The sequence below is a fragment of the Taeniopygia guttata genome, chromosome 5, assembly GCF_048771995.1.
Source record: "Taeniopygia guttata chromosome 5, bTaeGut7.mat, whole genome shotgun sequence".
Taxonomy (NCBI): Eukaryota; Metazoa; Chordata; class Aves; order Passeriformes; family Estrildidae; genus Taeniopygia; species Taeniopygia guttata.
Window position 1 is genome coordinate 29,886,861 of NC_133030.1, and position 12,558 is coordinate 29,899,418.

Sequence of the window (12,558 nt, forward strand, 5' to 3'; positions counted from 1 at the left end):
GATGTGGAGGAGCTGCAGCTGTGTCAGGTAGAGCGTGGTGTTGTGCATTCTTCCTTGCAGTTAGTAATAAAGGCTTTCTGTCTCTGGGGTCAGCTATTGTGAGAAAGAGGGAACACATATACTCACAGCTGTATGTGGTTTTTAAGAGGTGAGATGCTGTCAGTATAAAAAGTACAGGAGAAAACCCCCAAATGTAAATTAGAATATTAAAAAAACCTGTTTGACAGAAGAAGGTGCCTGGGAACTGAGCGATGCTCAGCAATACTGATGACTTTGCTTCTACACAGTAGTTGGTGGAGAGAGAGGAAAGAGCAACAGAGACAAGTTCAAAACCCATTAAAATCAGAGCTGAAATTCCTGTTGATTCTGGTATAAACAGTTTTTGAAAACTCTACTTTCAGTATAGGAGGCATCAGTGGAGAGTTGGAAAAGAGGAGGAAATCCCTATAACCACTCAGTTGGGGTTCAAACCAAGGGCAAAATCTCAGCCAGAAAATAGAACTGGACCTCACAGCAGAGCTGCTTAGAAAGAGCTGATGAAATCAGTCATGTACGTTGATGAAAATGAGACTGGACTCTAGAGAAGGATGATGTTGGCTCATAGAAGTGACTACCTTAGACTTTTTGATGATGTCAGTACTGCTGTGCCTTGGTAATTTTGTAAGGTAAGGCAGTAGGGTAGAATTTTTGCTCTTTTTTGTTTGCATTACTCTTCTTTGCTGTACTCACTGAATGCCAAATTAGTACATCCCACATGCCACAGGGCATGAAAGGCAATTACCACAAAGTTATCAGATAAAGAGACCTCAGCATGTCTGTCTCTGTGTTGTTTTCCCTGCTATAAACATCTCCTCTGCATCTCAGAAGTGGTACTTTCGTTGCATTGACGGTGGCAACCAAATAAGGCGAGTTATATTGCTCTGCCATTTAAATCTATTTTCCAACCAATTTCTATCTAGTGATTAACTTTCCTTATCAGTTATACCACAAAACAGTTTCACTCCTTCTGTGCATATCCAGAAGAGACTGACTAGCCAAAAGTGGGATTTCCCCCTTCTCTGATCTGAAAGTTGAAAACCTATGGAACACCTTGGACCTCCATTTAAAGGTAGCTTTTGACAATTTGGGAGAAAGAGAGTAGAATTTATTTTCAACATTGACAGCAGACATACTGTAGATTTTGGAGGGGAATAGTATTGTAAAACCTAATGCTGAACCTAGGAAGCTACCTAATGCTGACTTCTCTGTCCTCAGTTAAACATCAGATGGTTGTGTGGGGCAAAGATGTAGAAAATTAAGATCTATTAAAAAGCACAGAGATGACAGCTGTAGAACATATAAAATAAATTTGAAAGAAATTGAATCTATATATTCCATAGTTTCACTCCACCTAGGGCTTGGGCATTCTGTTCATTCCTTAGAGCTGTTCTCAGCAGCTAGAGAGTGCTTATGCTTGGTTAATATGCAAATAGCTAATTTTTATAGAGGAGGCTGTGAAATTGTTAATATATTTTTATAGATTTTTGTTATTGTTATATGGCACGTGCAAGCAATGCACTTCTACAACATCAAATTAGGGCAAAACCTTAGTTGTATTATGTTAACTGCATAGAAGTACTTCTTGTAAGACAACCACTGTAGCAAACACAGAAGAAGATCTTTGCTCCAAAAGTTGCCATTTCAGAAGTCAATGGGATTGGCACCAGGGGTGTGAATACTTTCTTGGACTGCACCTGGGATTTCAGAGTGGCTTATTATAGCAAAAAGTTTTATTCAGAAGTTCCTGTATTCAGAAGACACCTACATAACTCAAGAGATACACAGAGTAGGCTTTTTGTTTTGATAAATCATAGCTAGTCATCGGCTGGTCAGTAAGTAGAATCAAACTATTGTCTTGCCAGCACGAACAAGAAATGATTTAGTAATAGTATAGTATACTATTTTAGTTTATAAAACTGAAATAGTTTTATAGTTTAAGGTTTATAGTTATAACCTACTTTTGCAGTTTATGTAGTGCATGACACAACACAGTGAGTGAGAGTTTCACATTTGATAATACCAAAATCTAATGAAGAAAATAATCATGCTTCAATGGTCTGCTCGTTTTTTGTAAAATGGAAGGTACACTGTAATGTTTTTCATGGGGGTGAGTTGATGCCTGCTTCTTAATAGAAGATGGTAGTTTTGTTGTCCTGATATATTGTTTTTATTTGGTTTAAAATGAAGGTGTTTGGTTTTAAGAATAGTTACAGCCAGAGTTGTGCAGGTGTGAACAGTGGAATAGGAATTGCTAATGCAGCCTTTAGATGTCTCTTTTCCTCTGCCCCTTTATTCAGACTTACATGGATGCATTGCCCAAGTAAAGTGGTTTGTTCAAGGGTCTAGCAATGTTCATGTTTGTGCTATTTCTCTGCATCCTCCCTCCCATCCAGCAGACTATCCAGTAGATATGCAGGAGAAACAAAGTATTGCCAATACTTTGTTATAATAGTGCCTTTACTGACAATACAGGCAATATTATGACCAGATCTTCAGGGTTTTTACTAAGTTTTTACTTTCATATGGCCTGGTCTTCATCTTTCATCTTTAAATCATGTTCTTATCATCAAAACCAAGCATTATGGCTCAAGTGTAGCCTAGAGTTAATTATTGTAATGGGTCTGAGCTGTTACTTGAGTCATTATAGTGTAGCAGTCAAGACTTCTATGATCACTAGTACAGATTTGAAACAAATCCTGGGCCATGGGCAATATATTGTCATGTTGTATATTGCCAATACTGTGATTTCATAGTTTCAAAAAATAGCAGATTGAAAGGGACCTCCGGGATCATCTGGTCCAACCTTCATTGGCAAGAGCATGGTCTAGACAAGATGTCTCAGCACCCTGTCCAGCCAAATCTTAAAACTGTCCAGTGTTGGGGAATCTACCACTTCCCTGGGCAGTTTATTCCAATGGCTGATTGTTCTCAATGTGAAATTTTCCTCTTGTGTCCAACTGGAATTTCCCCAGGAGTAACCTGTACTCACTAGCCCTCATATTATTTATGTTACTCTTTAAAAAGGGTATCTCCATCTTTAAATACTCCACTCTTTAAATACTGGAACACAGTGATAAAGTCTTCCCTTAAGCCTTCTCTTCTCAAGTGTGAACAAACCCAGTTTTCTCAGATAGCCATATGGAAGGCTTCCCAGGCCTTGGATCATCTTTGTAGCCCTTCCCTTGACCACCTCCAGACTGTCCACATCTATTTTGTATAGCAGGGACCAAAACTGAGCACTGAATTCCAGGTGTAGCCTGACAAGCACTGATTATGATAGTTGCTTATCTCTGCTGGTGATGTCCTTGCTGATGCAACCCAGCATCCTGTTGGCTTTATTTTTTTATTGCCACAGCAGCACACTGTTCATTCATATTGAGCTCATGGTTCACGAGAACACCAAGGTCCCTGAGGTTCTCCCCAGCCAGGCAGATCATAGTCTGTCCTGCACTCCTCAATTATGTTTTCCCAGATACATTTCCTAGGTGCAGAGTTTTAAGCTTACTAGGTGTTAATACTCATATAATATTTGTGAAACTAGACTTCTGTTCAACCAAGTATGGGAAACGTGGTTCTCTGCAGCATCGTGCTGTGGTATTCGCATGGCACTTTGGCACAGAGCAGTGGGAGGGCTGTAAGCAGCTTCCACATTCACTCAGCTGCCTTTTCTCCTGCCCGGTAAAAGAGGAAGGACAGAGCTGAGCTCCTGTGCTTGAGAAGTCTGGGAATGGGTGAGGGAGAGGGTTGAGCTAGGTAGCCTGACTTCCAATGGAGCTGGGAGAAAGAGGAGAATTTTTAGCTCTACCACTACTGTGAACTGCAGGTGCTGTGCAGGTGAGCAGTATGGTTCTGGCCCTTGGCAAAATCAGAGCAGTTGGAAAGAGGAGGGCTAGAAATGAGAAGGAAATCCTGGATTAGACCCAAGGTCCCTTGAAATCGTAATGGATCCTTGTCCTGTATACTTAGTGATTTCATGGTGCTGGGTAGTATCATGATTCTGTGTTGGGTCAGCTATCAACATTGTGGTAGTGCTGTTGCCTACAGTAAACCCTGCTGACAGACAGGTATTACCCAAGCTTTGCACCTATGCAGATGAGAACAGATGTGGTGAGTGTGGCCAAACACTCGGGTGGAGCTTAAATTGGTAGTGTCCTACTTCAGTCTTACAAGATGGCTAAATATAGGTACACACATACATACCTACAGAGCTTTTATTTCATGTGGTGTGTAAGTCTAAAGCATATGAGTGTAATGCTTTTGTGTCAGTTTACTGATGTCCTTTGGTTTTGGACTGAAAGCCCACAGTGAGGTTTCAGAGTGGCAGCCTTCCCACCCACGTGGAGGGTGTGAAGTAGAGTTTGTTTATGCTACTACTGAGCTGAGAATGAGCTGGGGTCCTGTGCTTGTGTCTGTCCTCTTACTTATATCTGGACAGTCTGGTGTTCAGCTGAGCTACAGAAATGGGTTTTTTAACCAGTTGTTAGATAGTAAAAGCAAACGAAAGTATTTTTCATTTGCTATTATGAACCATGGTATTTGTCTGAAGCAATAGTGAAAACAGATTTTTTTGTTCCAGTTGAACAATGCCTATTCTGTTTTTAGTCTTGACATATGGGGTATACCTAGGTGAGTGTGCTTGTGGATGAATGAACTAAATCCTTATAGACAGCTATTATCATTTAAAAGCATCTCTATTTACCTTGTGGAGATGTGACTGATTTTACAAGGTACTGTGTGTTTCCTGGGAAGTGAAGAATGCTCCCAGCTCTTGGGGGAGATGCTCAGCATGTCTGTGGAGGTCTGTGGTCTTTAAGATGGGGCACTTGACCAAGATAAAAGTTAAGATGACATTAAAAAGCAAGGAACAGAATTTTCAGTAGTATCACTTGTATGATAGAATCTAGAGACTCAAGCAGCATGTTAGATAATCATCCCAGGGGCTGTTGTGAAGTCTTCTTAGCTGTGTACTTACAGTCCAGATATACAAAATACAGTGAAGGAAGTACTTTGATTCCAAAATGGAGAAATGAGCGACAAAAGGAATAAACTACTTCTATCACATTTTAACCAGAGTGGTACAGCTGGAAATCAAACCCAGAACACAGAAAGAACACAGTGCTGCTGAGTTCCATATTATTTTTTCTGCTCCTGGTTGCTATGCCAAATTTCACTCCAAGATATTAGAGCCTAAAACATAATTGAAAACACTTTATTTCATGAGAATTTCCTTTTACATTTTTTTCCTCCCATAGCCCAATTAATATTGACTAGTTTCACTTTTGATTTTAGCAATTTCTACACAATCACACATTGGTTCCTGTTCTGTACTACAAGACAGCAGTGTTGTTTTGCTATGAACATTGTAAAGAGAGGCACATCTCTTCTTAACAAAAACTTTTTCTACTATTTGACAGTTTTCTTGTTATCTCTGTAGTTAACGGTCATGTTATGTTATAGAACCTACCAGTGACCAGTGGCTCCTTTTTAAGGTCTATTAAGACCATCTTAGGATCATACCTGGAAGAATAATTCTGGTGCCAAATAAGAGTATGTCTGTAGTATGCAGATGAATTGGATGCAATATTCCTGAAGGAGGCTATCATATAAACCTCTCAGCTGTTCAGACTTCCGACAGATTTCTGCAGATGAGAGTTTACCAAAGATACTTTGATACTTTCTGTGTAGAGCTTATTTGAGATTTTTTTTTTTTAATTGTTAATGGCTTTTATCAACATTTGCCATGATGAACACTGCATTTAGGGTGGAGCTGACTTGACAGGAGCAAGTTTGTTTCTCTGATGATTTGGTCTAGATTTCTCATGTAAGATGGATTTTAATAGCCTGCTAGCAAGCTTCTGCGAGTTTTGCTCCTGGCTCTCCAAAATTCTGAAATTAAAATGTCATTTTAAGTCTGCTTTTAATTCAAGTCCTTCTGCCGAAGTACGCCGAAGCACTTTGTGTAAGAAAGCAAACAGAACCCCCGACTCCCCGCGTCTCTTGCGCTCCGTTTTTTGCAATATCCCGGGTTTTAGGGAGTGCGATGTGGCGGGGCCGGGAGCGGCTGCAGTGGCGCGGCGGGGCCGGCAGAGGGCGCGGCGCGCGGCGGGAGCTCCGCGCCGGGGCCGCTCCCAGCGGGAATTCCCCCGCGGCAGGAGCCGCGTCTGTTGGCAGCAGCGCCCGGGCCGCCTTGAGCCCGGAGCAGATCTCAACCTCACCCCTACTCACCCATCTTTATTTGTGTCACCTCATGTAGAAGAAAACAAAAAGAAACCCTTTAACTTTTTTGGGACGGGGAGGGTGGATGGCTTTCAGTTCCCATTTGATTTGTTAGAAAGCACATCTGCGCCCTGACCATGCTGAGTCCTGAGCTTGGTCTGTCATGTACCTATGTGTGTCACACTTCCATAGCACTTTGGAACAAAACAAAGCGTTACATTGTGAATCCAAATCTGGGAGTGAGATTGCCAGAGGTATTCGGGTTTTGTATTTGCTGTTTTTTTTAATACCAGTATAAGTATTGAATTCTCTCGGGCCTTTTCTTTTGGGTTTCTCGACTAAATTTTACTATGTGTTTATTCATCAGCTAAGCCTGCAGTTTACAGATGGGTTCATCAATGCTACTGAATCGAAACAGTAGGCTCCAATTCTCCACTAATCTTGTCTTCACAGCAGGACATGGCACTACAGGCAAGAGCTGCTGCTTTAAGGCACTTACACATCCAACTATGACTTGTGTTAGAAAAAGTGACTTTCTGTCACCAAGAGAAAACTCGTAAGTGTGGGACCTCCTTGTGAATCAGCTTCTTTCTATTATACACACATTTAACCAGTTTATTCCATCTCACCCCCCCCCTTTACATTCTGCCTACAACAGGGACCTTTGCTGGTTCAGATCTCTAGCCAGATAAAATTTGCTTTTCTTTTCTTACATGGCACTATGAGTAACAGAGAACCTGTCTCTTTTTGCGTGCATTCACTGACGCAGAATCACAGCATAGAAGTCCTGCAGTGAAATATGCATTTTTTTGATTGCCAGTCTGCAGTAGAGGCGCCCATCTCTGCACTTCAAGTCATACCACACCATCACATCCTTGTATCTCCTATGCCCCACACCGGACCAGGGCCAATGGAATGTCTTGTTCTCTCAGCTTCTCAGTATGTGATATGGAGGTGCTAAAACATCAGCCTCCTTTGACTCAGAGGAATACCTAATCGATATCTAATAAATACTTTTAGAGAGATTGGAAGGTGTATGGGAGGCCTCTATATAAAAAGAAATTAATGAATAAATCATACCATTAGCCAAGCCCTCAAAGTGTTTTGGCCATCAGCAGAAATCCTTGCAAAACTGGTATGGAAGTGTGCCAGCTCTGATGCACAGCCTGGGCTTATATGTACCAGGATGATGATGAAAAAACAAGTAATTTGTTACACACCCATATATACAAATAAAGAGACTCACCACAGGTGAATTGTTGAGCCAGTTTTTGCAAGGCTGGCTGTGCAGTATAATTGGTGGAAAGATATCTCGAGTTTTGCATGGTGTAATTCTTCTTGCTTTGTTTTTCTGGCCACTGGGGAGCCAGCCTTCTGTATGTCATGGCTGCCAGGGCTGTGGTAACCTTTCCTTCAAATAATGCACCGCTCTTGCTGGCTCTTGTTACATGTGGTAAGCTGCAAATTCTTAGACTAATTCAGCTCAGTGACTGTAAGTAAATGTGTATTTTCCCCCAAATGGAATTTCATGATTTTGCAGTTATGGAAGTAAAACACTTATTTCTAGAAAAGCAGATAATATTCTATAAATAGTCCAGTCAAGAAAACAAAAACATTGTTTCTGCTGTTTAATTCCACAGTCATGCTGGTAGAATTTACAGGATTAACTTTGTGTAAATAGTTTCTCTTTCATTTGTAAGATCTGGAACAGGTCACTACACGTATTTTATATTCAAAGTTTTACCAGGAGAACTCTGTTGTTTAGCTAAGATGGCTTGTATGAATCACCCAGGATTACTCCTGGTTCTTGTGTGGCTGAGCCAGTTTGCATAATTAGGAGAGAGATGCATGAAAAAGCTACTGGGCTTTGGAACCCCTCTGGGTTTTGATCAAAAGCCCACTGAAGCCAAACCCTTTGGCTCTAGTCATCAGGCTAAGGCAGCAGTAGCAACTGAACAAGATAAGGCAATTTTGGAAGCTGTAAAATCTAGTTTTCTGAGTTCTCTGGATCTTATCACTGGGAATGGAACATAGGATGCATGTGTAGCATCCCACAGACACAAGGCTGTTGTAATTTCAGAAACAGCGCAGCCACTTAAAAGTATTTGTTTTCCACCAGTGTGTAATCTTAGCTGTATTTAGTATATTTGTGAAAATAGGGTTATGATTACTTTGGAGGCAGGCTGTTCTGAAAAATGTTCTGGTTATTACAGTGGGACATTAAATGGAAGGAATGAATTGTGCTGTTGGTCTCCTCGGAACCTCTACAGTGTGACTGCAGGTCATCTCTTGGGGCTTGATCTGCAAGACATGATGGGGAGGGCTCAGGCAGCGGAGGTGGCGTTGGCTTGAAATACCTGGGCTGCTTGAGAGAAAGCTTCCTTGTGCTGCCACCACCCTCTCTGAGCTATCCAGCCCATTGTTTTGCTCTTTCACTGTTCTTGGCTACTGTGTTTGACCTACATCTGGCTGCTAGGACACGTCTTTGGGAAAAGGTTATTCAGCATGTGCCTCTGAAGCTGCCAAGGCCTGACTGACAGTGCTGTGTCTCTAGGAGACACATTATTCCTCCTGGAGCGATAGAACGCTGTGGGATTTATCCCTCTGCTATGAAGTTAACATTTATGCGTGTAAGTAACCACCAGGATTATTTATTTATGAAATAAACAGATTTTACCTTAAAATGAAGGGAGAGTGAAGGTAAACTCAAAGCTTACCAGACAAAAGGGCTATGGCAACTACTGGGGAAGCACCAGGGGATGGTGCCTGGGGAAATGCTGGAACCTGTCAGATCCTTTTCCCTCAAGGCACAAATCACCAGCTCTCCAGCATGGGGAGGGGCAGACAGGAGGCTGTGTGCCCTGTAGGAGTCTTAAGAGCTAGAACTGAACCTGAACAGCTTTCCTGGCAAGCCTACTGCCCCTTTTATAAGTATAGCCAGTAAAAATGGCTGAAAAAGGATAAGCCATATCATCAAAAGGGTTTTTGTGGTGCACAGGTACTGTTCAGATGCAAGTACTGGACACAAAATCCTAGGAAATGGATATTTTTAATCTAATTCTTTGCATGTATTTTGTGTGTTCATATGAGTAGTTCTGGGAATTCTCTGGTAATCACATGAAAAAGGATTTATAGGATCAAGTCCCCAGGGCTTAGTCTCATAAGATGCCAAGCTGCCTAACCCCAGCAAAGGAAAGCCACCTGAGTTTGGGCTTTAAGAACATGAGTGATCTTTTAGTAATTAATGGGGCTTGTCACATGCTTAAAGTTAAATCTATATGTAAAGTATTGGGTTGGACCAGACTTGCAGGTTTGGCACTCAGCATCCTGCACAGAGCCCAGTGAAGTCACTGGCCTACTAGGTCAACAGTATGGTAGAACCTATGTGCTGCTTTATAGAAGAAAATGTTAACAAAACCCAGCAAAGATATTATGGAATATAATTACATAAAATATGGTTTTAAAAACCCTATTTATTAAATTTTATTGTTCTCCTGACACACAGCAAATTAAATTGATTTGTAGCATGAAATATTCTAATATTTATAGAAGATTTTATTTTCCTGGTGCATAATATAATGGAATGAGCAATAAATGTTAATATAATGTTCAGTTTCAACTCTTACAAGCCAAGTTTTATAGAATTGCTGAGAGTAGAATGGAGAGAATATGATGACTTCCCCTCCCACATACCTGTACCTCCTACCAACCTTCCCTGATGGAAATTTCCATTCTGCATTCCCATTCTCTGTAGTAAACATTTTACAGCCTCATAATCATCTCATAGCAGAGAGATATTAAGTATGTTTTTACTAGATTATGATTAATTTCTATATTCCCTGCATTTTGCATTTGATTGACTAATAGTTTATTACAGGTGTTTTATTCTTCAGGATTCTGACACCATTGGTGTTTGCTGTAGCATCCCTTCCTAGTAATGAACTCCACTGGGGAAGGAGGTTTGATACAATACATTGGAATAGGTAGATGTGGCTTTTATGTGCAATGTCTTCTAGGCAAGAGATCTCATTTAGGATGCACTTGGAGTGTGGTTCCCCTTAAACAAACCAGGTCATTTAGGCCTGGGACTTTAGCTGTTGTAGGTAAGTAGTTCTGATAAAGACAACAGTGATTTCCATCAGCTAAAGCTATGGTTCTTAATGTAGGAAAAAGGATGAAAACTTTACCCCTCTTGATGGAAATGATGTGCTTCTGAATGCATGTGATTGCCCTTGGCAAGTATGGGGTTTAATGTCTTAGGAAAACATATGGTCATGATTAATATCCTATGCATGTCCTAAGGAGCTGTAGTGTGAATCCTTTTGTTGCTGGCCTAAAATAAACAGCATTGCATGATGGGAACAAAAGACAAATTTTCAAAGCGGGCTCAGATAGAGTGCTAAAACTACATGTAAACACTTGAAGCAAGTGACTCATTTTTGAGGGATGGTGAATGCTTTTATTTTCTCATGATTTCCTTGGTGCAATGTCTGTAAATGACACAGTTACAGATATGTGCTACTCTGACAAAGTGAGCTTCGTGGTTACAGGAATTTCTGCAGTGATGCTAATTTGTAAATGATGCTATGGATACATCTGCCATGTAATGCTCATTGCCTAAGTGAGGTAGCAGCACGGCAGGAGAACTGGAAACACAGAGGCTGTATCTGTGAGCAGTGCTATAGACCGGGACAACATCAGCGACAAAGACACTATTAACTAAATAGAAAGGACTCAGGATTATGTGCTTTGTGCCTCTGAAGCTGCTATAGTAGGGCTGGCACTATACATATACTTACACTATATTCTTCCAGAGAACTTTCTGTTAATATCTGAGTGGGCAAAATAAAAAATTAACCTATTTCTGCTAAAGATGATGCCCTAAGTACATCTGAACTCTCAGCAAGTGCTACAGATGGAACAAGAGTACATCCAACTTTTTTGTTTTGCCTTTCAATCCTGAATCTTAATTAGTTCCCTACTGCTTTAGTACATGCACAACATTTTAATAGTCATAAGGACTTACTCCAATCCACACTGCTATTTCCACAATTCCCTCCTTCATTCCAGTAATCCTGCCCCCCCCCCCCCCCCCCCATTTAGGAATAGTGTAAAGAAAACTAAATAGCCAAGCGTGTAGCTGTAGATTGATGAGGTTGTCACACCATTCTCTTCACCGTTTTCTTCCAACCTGCACTGTGCTCTAATAGATGGATGATTGCCGGGGGAGAGAGAGACTTAGCAAATCCCACAGCCAGATGTTCAGGGATGGACAGAGCGACCTTCTCAAGGAACCCAGAGGAGTATAGCTGTGTCCTTCTGAGGGAGAAGGACAGTCAGGTGCCTCTGGCTGCCTGTGTTTATCTCTCATTTCAAAAGGAGCACAAATGGACTCAGCATGGCTGCAAGGATGGATGTTTTTCAGTGCATCGCGGGAAATGACCAGTCATCCATCTCTTCACTCTGGAGTCTGCCTGCAGCCATCAATCTTGAAGCCCAGCATGGCAGCTCCTTTTGGCTTAGTTTGGCTCAATGTTAGATGAACAAAGGGAAATGAAAGCTGAGCAGAAGGAAAGGAGAGAAGAGCAGCTATTCTCTATTTCACTTTGTTTTCCCCTTGCATAGCTCTCTCCCTCTCTTCTCCATTATCATCTATTTTCACTGTATTTTGTAAGGTGTGGAAATGTATATTTTCAGGGTTTGGGAGTTTACAGTGTTTCTCTGTTAGCAGAGAGAAGAAAGGAGAGGGATATTGAAAAGACATAATTCAAGGCCCAGAGATTCCATTTTTCCGACTTTTCTGTGGTAGTTTCAGAACAAGCATGCCCTAGTTAGCTGCAGCAGACAGGGAGAAGGAATATAGTACCTTCCCTCCATCTTGCTGTTTTTCTTCCTTTTTTTCCCCAATTCCTTTGTCACTGCCACATTAATGTTTTCAGGCATGTAGTTCATCTCTAGATTCCTGCTCTAGTCAAAAAGTCATCAACAGAGCCACATGATGGGACTTTCTGGATACAGGTGTGTACTGATGCCCAGTGCCATGATGGCAGCTCCTGCTGCCAAGCTCGCTTGGGTCAAGCCTTCTTCATAACAGCACTGGGCTGTGCAGGCTTTGCATGAGCTGCCTGCCCTCATCCAGCACCCGTGGCTCCTACTGTGAAACCAGAGATCTTGGCAATATCTTCATTGGTATGCAGCCCATCAGAAGAAAACACATTCAGACATGTCTGTTTGCACACCTAGCACTGAATTAACTGATTTCAGCACTGAACTCAGATGGGCCACTTTTTGCCTGAAATACTC

At 41.4% G+C, this 12,558-nt stretch overlaps 1 protein-coding gene across 14 annotated transcripts in view; it reads left to right on the forward strand.

Annotated features, from left to right (window-relative positions):
- The window catches only part of DPF3 (double PHD fingers 3), a 190,781-nt gene that overhangs the window by 96,162 nt on the left and 82,061 nt on the right, over positions 1–12,558 (forward strand). The window lies entirely within an intron of this gene.